Here is a 7,253-nt window from a genome sequence, read left to right on the forward strand (position 1 = left end):
TTAAACAAATTAGATACAGAGTTATGATCAGCAAGGGTGACTCTACCAAAATTGTGAAATTCATGGCCCCAGGGTCAGGGGTTCTGGTGCTGGGGGGGGGGGGGGGGGTATATAGATCATATAGTGAAAGTGCATTATTTCTTTAAAATCTTCTTCTCTACTCCTTGGTATTATTGAAACAAATTGAATACATAGTTATGATAAGCAAGAGTGACTCTACCAAAATTGTGAAATTCATGGCCCCTGGGTCAGGGGTTCTGGTGCTAGGATGGGGCTATATAGATCGTATAGTGAAAGTGCATTATTTCTTTGAAAATCTTCTTCTCTACTCCTGGGTATTATTTAAACAAATTAGATACAGAGTTATGATCAGCAAGGGTGACTCTACCAAAATTGTGAAATTCATGGCCCCAGGGTAAGGGGTTCTGGTGCGGGGGGGGGGGGGGGGGGGGTCTATATAGATCATATAGTGAAAGTACATTATTTCTTTGAAAATCTTTTTCTCTACTCCTGGGTATTATTTAAACAAATTACATACATAGTTATGATAAGCAAGAGCGACTCTACCAAAATTGTGAATTTCATGGCCCCTGGGTCAGGGGTTCTGATGTTAGGGCAGGGCTCTATTTATTATATAGTGAAAATGCATTAATGCTTTAAAAATCTTCTTCTCTGCTTCTGGGTATTATTTAAACAAACTAAGTACATTGTTATGATAAGCAAGGACACCTCTTCCAAAATTGTGAAATTCATGGCCCCAGGGACAGGGGTTCTGGTGCTAGGATGGGGCTATATAGCTCCTACAGTGAAGGTGAATTATTTCTTTGAAAATCTTCTTCTCTGCCCCTGGGTACTATTTAAACAAACTAAGTACATTGTTATGATACGCAAGGATGCCTCTTCTAAAATTGTGAATTTCATGGCCCCAGGGTCAAGGGTTCTGGTCAAAAGGGGGGGGGGGGGGCTCTATTAATTATATAGTGAAAAATCAAAATTTCTTTGAAAATATTCTTTTCTGCTTCTGGTTAAAAAGCAAAGAAGCTAAGTATATAGTTATGATGAGCAAGTGTGCTTCTTCCGGAGTAGTGAATTGCATGACCCCTGGGTCAGATGTGCTGGTATAAGGGTGGGGCTGTTGATAATGTAGTGAAAATGCATTAATTCTATTAAATAATCCTGTCTGCTCCTTAATGTTAAGCAGTTAAACAAAGTGATTACTTATGATGAGCAAACTTGAAACTTCTGGTCCCAGGGTGAGAGACTCTGGTGTTTCTCGGTGGTGAAGGGGGGGGGGGGGGGGGGCTCTATTGATAATATAGTGAATCTGTAGTGAAAATGCATTATTTCTTTAAAAATCTTCTCTGCACTTTGGCATATCAGAGGCAAAAAGTGTAAAAGTTGTAATAAGGAAGGGTATTTTTGCCAGATTTTTGAACATCTGGACCATTTGGTCAAGTGTTCTGGTCCTAGCCAGGGCTCAATTAATTTGCATTCTACTGAGAGGAGTTATTCCCCTTTGCTGTTTACTTTTGATAATTAATCACTGTAAATAATGTACTTGAAAAATTAATAGAATAAGAGAATTATGCAAGAATTTTTATTGTATAATGCAAAAAGTATTTTCATGGTTTTAATGATCATGTGGACTTGTAAGTAATAGATAAATAAAAATGAGACAAAAATAACTTGTCTTATTAAATGTTCATCAAAGACCAAGAGAGGCCAATGTAAGAGATAACAACTGTCAACAAGGAATTAAAATAGTACAAAAGCACTGATAGTTTGTTAATATACTGTATGGTGATAGTGATAAATGGGGAACAGATTAGAACCTAATTTATGAACTGTTAATGAATAGTAGACTAATTATTTTGTTGATCCTGATCTCCCTATTTTTCTTGCTTTTGGGCAACAAAGCTTCACCTTTCATTTCATTTTAATACTCTATGGATCCTCTAAATTGTTGTATTGTACTCAGGTGACCGTTAAGGCCCTTGGGCCTCTTGTTTACATTTCTGACTTCTCCAAAACCCATTGAACCATTTTCAACCAAACTTGCCACAAAGCATTCTTGGGTCAAGGGGCAAGGATTCAAGTTTCTTCAAATGAAGGGTCATGCTCTTTTGAAAGGAGAGGTAAACAAGACATAGCAAAAAATTTGGTGGGTGTTTTGAAAAATCTTCTCAAGAATCACTGGACCATATGCATAACAGCTAGATTAGTTTTCTGGTATGTTAACAGCTAGTACCATTTCCATCTTTAACTTTCAGTTCGGAGTTCAATGTAAACTGTATGCTCTGGTGAATTAACTACACGAAAAAACAATTCATTGCTGTTTGAAAATGAATTTGTGCAAATGAGGGTTCAGGATTAATTTTTCAAATTTTTGAAGAAAAAAATGTTATATGTAGATTATTAAAATTGTGTTCAAATCTTAAAATGGTCTAGGAATATTTACACCTGTCCATTTAAATATTCTTAAGTCACTTGCAAGATATCCTGGCTATAGATGGGGGAGTAGGGGACCCTCTTGATCTCTTCTACAAATATTGACCAACTGTAAAATGGTCAGTCCTGGCCGTCTGATATAATCCAAAAGTCAGGTAAACAGAAAAACTGACCAGGACTAAACAAACAGTCATTACACAACTCGAACACCCCTGCACCATTGAATCCATCAAATAATGTTTTGGTTGTGTGTTGGTGTAAAGGCTTAAAAGCTATATATTTATTGTTAGTGTGTTAATAGCCCCACTTCCTCTGGTCTCTAAAATTGAAAGAAGTTTAAATTTTTTTGCTGCATATAGGGACATTTTTTTGGACATCACATCAGTATAGTATTAAGGTTTTAAGTCAGGATTATATACATGTACTCCCTAATATACCTGGTAAATGAAAATATGTCATCATATCTTCTATACTACATGTGTGAAGGAAATTTAGCTGATTTGCTTGAGAAAAAAAATTGCAAATTGCCTAGTTTGTAAGCTTTCTTGGGTTCAGGTGTACATATAACCTTGTACATTTATGACTCGATCTTGGCAGGAACTTATAGGCAGATACTTGCTTCTAGCTCTTAACTTTCTTACTTTCTTTGGATATTTGAGGATGTCAAATACTTTGTCTGTTTTAAGTATTTTTTTCTTCTGACACACTTTTAAGGTAGCTATACAATATGTAAGCAGAATAGAGACTTATCAGGGTGGAGGGAAAATTTGTCCATCAGGGGTTAGGTGAAATAGATTATAGGACCGCAAACATTTCTCATTCTATAGTGAGACCATGATAGGGCTCAACAACTGGGTTTGGTTTTTATACATTATCTCATAAAACATATTTTGTAACAAAGGATGCAAGCTTCTGATGTTGTACAGAAGTGTAAATTTTGTCTCATTGAATCTCATTTTACATACCAGAAAGTATGTGCCTCTTGACAATTTATTGTTTATTTGCTGTGTCAAAGATATAAACTTGAAGCTAAAAATGAAAGCATTACTTGAGAGTTTGAAAGAATTTATATGATATGCTTCAACATGTGTTTTTATAAGAACACTTTTAGATCCCATTGCTTTGGTTGGAAACTTGTAAATGCAAGGTGTAAGAAGTGATATGAAGGGGGTCACACTTCACATTGTTTGTAAATGGAGATAAGACAGAGTAAAAGCAATTTCCTTTTGATTTACAAACATCCATTTCAATATCAGAATGTTATTCTACTTATGACCACTTATTGTACCTCCCGAGCTGAAGAGCTTACTTTGTGTGACCATTGAAGTGGTTTTATCAATTTAACTCTGATGAAATGTTTGTGAAAACAAATGCTTCTCAGTGGGTATTTCTGTCAGTTTAATTGACTTTAAAATTTAATTTGAAACTTATTGAATAAATATATAGAGTATGAAAATTTGATTAGCCTATACCTTGCATTGAATTTCAAGGTTAAAACTTTAATTGAATAAGGAACTACTTTTGTTGATAGCTGTTTTACTTAGTAGCATAATATCAACAATGTAGCCCATTGTGTGAGATCTGCAGTCCTACATGTAGATCAAATATAATATTAAGTATTTTGATTTAAAAAAATTTGGTAGAAAAATTATGATACATATTAAAATGATAAAGATTTTATGTTCTATCATTGTACACATACACATGTAATACTATATAATATAAAAAAAAAAGGGGGGGGGGGGGATATCCAGTTTTGGTTAAAGTTAAATTCAGACCTAATACTATGTAACAATGTGTGCATTTTTAATATGGATAATATATTTATAGGTTCACTAAACCTTCTGATCAATCTAGATATATACACCTTAGAAGGTATTGAACAGTCTTGTTAGAATAAATCTCTATTATGGCTAATTGAAACAGTTTTCATGTCAAAGTAGTAAATTCATATGTAATAAAGTATGTACATTTTAACAATAGTATATTTATAGGTTCAATAACCTTCAATTCAGGTACGCCTTAGAAGGTATTGAAAAGTCTTGCTAGAATAAATCTCTATTGGCTAATTGAAACAGATGATCACGCATAATCTCCCTTGATTAGTCTATGTGTGGAAATTCATCCTGTGTCAACAATCCTATTCATACATGACACCTGGGAAAATTAATTGAGGCAACACAATTAACAAATATCTGTATTGACTTCTACTTTCCATATATAGCTGCCATTTCTTGGTGTTAAAATTGTATCATTTTTCATTGTATTTGTATTTAATCAACCACAGCGTTAATTGGTGCGACATTTTATACTGGTCGATAAAGTTCTCAACAAATATTTGTCGGAGGAGTTATTGGTCATCTGTGTCCTTTGTCCACAGTTTTATGGGCTTTGGTTCAAAGTTTGTCTGGAAGAGATTCTCTTGGAGGTGGAATTTATCGGTGGAGGGATTTGACCAGATTCTTTAAGCTGGAGGTGATTCATATCTCCAATATATTGAGGGTGTTCTGTCAATAAATCTCCGGTAGTGACTCAGACGAACTGTTGGACATTTGCATTACCTGTTTATCATTATCTATTATAGGTACAGCTATACTGCCTTTCTCAAGTATGTGTCTAGCAAAGAACTTTCTGTGCATCTTGTTAATGTGTATTTGACTGAAGAGCTTTAATAATGTATGAAATTTGTTTTTTTCAAATAATGTGAATCTTTCATTATTAATATATTTTGGACAATGTATGCCTCAGTCTCGTGTAATAATTTGTCATATATTTGGGATAATATATGTGTCAGATATACTTTTTTTCTTTTTAAAAAGGGGTGAAGTGCGAAATATGTTGTCCTTGAAATATATATGAATGTCACCTTTACTTTGTATGAGTGTTAAGTACCAGACTGAAGGGAAATCTGTTGTCCTTTTGTATTACATGTATATATGTTGAAGAAAAGTAATGCACTTTGGAAGTATGACATTTTTTACTTTGCCATTTTTCCTTTATGTCAGACGTGATACACTTTGTGAGTTTGCCCACAATGATTAAGGTGGACTATACCTGGACAGGTTGTTTATTTCTCATATTTACTCATTACAGGTAGCAGGTACAGGGTGTAACCACAGAGACAAGAATTTGACAGGTAAGATTTTTTTTTCAGTAAAGGACCTGTGAATAATTGCAGCCTTACGAAGCTGACAGTTTTACACATTCTGAGGTCTGTCACCTGTCTAAATCATTTTGTGGTCGGTGAGGTCCATTGGTCAACTTGCTGCAGTTATAAAGATTTTACAGGTGAAGTGGTTTAACGAGCTTCTCAAACCACAAATGATCCATGTATATTGCGGGTGAAATTGATCTTGATGCAGTATTTTACATTTGTACTGGCCATTTCCTTGGATAGTTTTATGTGTGATTGAATCAATTAATCCAGGTCCTCACAGGTATGAAATTGTTCACCTGTAAAATTGTTCACCTGTGACTGTTTGGTCACCTGCATCCCTGATGACCATCAGTATGAATTTTACATGTGAATGATTTCACCAGGACCATGGGCCATGATATTTACTATACCTTTTAAGTATAATTCAATCCATGTATGTAGCATTATATTAGTACAGAGAGTATACTATCGTACCTTTAGGTTATTTTTGTGTGGATAAGGAATGATTATTTTATTACTGGTGATTTTAATCAGAACTTTTGGCCACTTTACGCCCCCATTTCATACAATGCTGTGATCATAAAGGCAACAGATAGAGATTTCTTAACTGTAAAATTGATTGCCAGGTGATGATTTGACATTTGACTGGTCTGTGTCAAACTGTTAAGTACTTTTGTACCTGACGAGTATAAATTTTTATTAACTCCTTTGTACTCATATGGTGTTTTTATGCACTGATCAATTCTCACTGAAGTATATATGCAAAAGCATGCAGCCCAATTATGTCAATGTTTGCCCTGTAGGAATTCAGTTACAAAATCTTGGGATTTTGATTGAAAAAATATTAAATATCTAATTTTTGATAATAACTATCAAATTTTCAGCAGAATGCTTAAGAATTCAGGAATAAAGTGTGATGATTTTTTTTCAGTGTCAAACTGAAGTTAATGGTTGCGATTCATTATGAGCAATCTTGAAGATTAATGCATGGTATTATATTGATCTGAAAAAGCCCAGTATAGGATGAATCATGATAATTGACCATTGCAAGTGGCCATCAGCTATCTCTGCAGCCTTTGGTTGTGGGAAAGGTCATGTGCAGTTACGACTTTCAGAGCTGTTGAAGTCTTCATCATAAACAATATTAATATAATCTGGCCTACACAGTCCTTAAATACAGAAATGTTCAGTATATGCAGGCTACATATAATAATTCTGTTATCTAATTTTTTGACAGATGACCTTGTCTTGGAAATGTGATAAACATGATATATGTGCTCCATTATATATTAATGGGTGGAAATATAGTGTCTTACAATTGATTAAGTAGAGAACACACATACAATATAGTGAATGTTTCAGTCAGAGGGTGAGACTATAACAGGTGACAGCTCTTTTTTTTTACGAGTTGTACCATTTCATCTATAAATATTCAAGTTATCAGGAAAGTCCATAATATCCCAACCAATAGATTGTACGTCAGTCTCACCATTATCTGTCTTAGCTAAAATTGGTAGCTTGATAATTTGAATCTGTGTTTACCATGTTTATCTTAATATATCCCATGAAAGTTTAATTCACAATCATATCTTATAGTATAAATAAAATTCCTTCTTTCTATCGAACCAACTCATGTAAATAGATCCCC

This window comes from Saccostrea echinata, unplaced genomic scaffold (genome assembly GCF_033153115.1).
Source record: "Saccostrea echinata isolate AGI-Se365-2 ecotype Australia unplaced genomic scaffold, CSIRO_AGI_Sech_v1 ptg000015l, whole genome shotgun sequence".
Classification (NCBI taxonomy): Eukaryota; Metazoa; Mollusca; class Bivalvia; order Ostreida; family Ostreidae; genus Saccostrea; species Saccostrea echinata.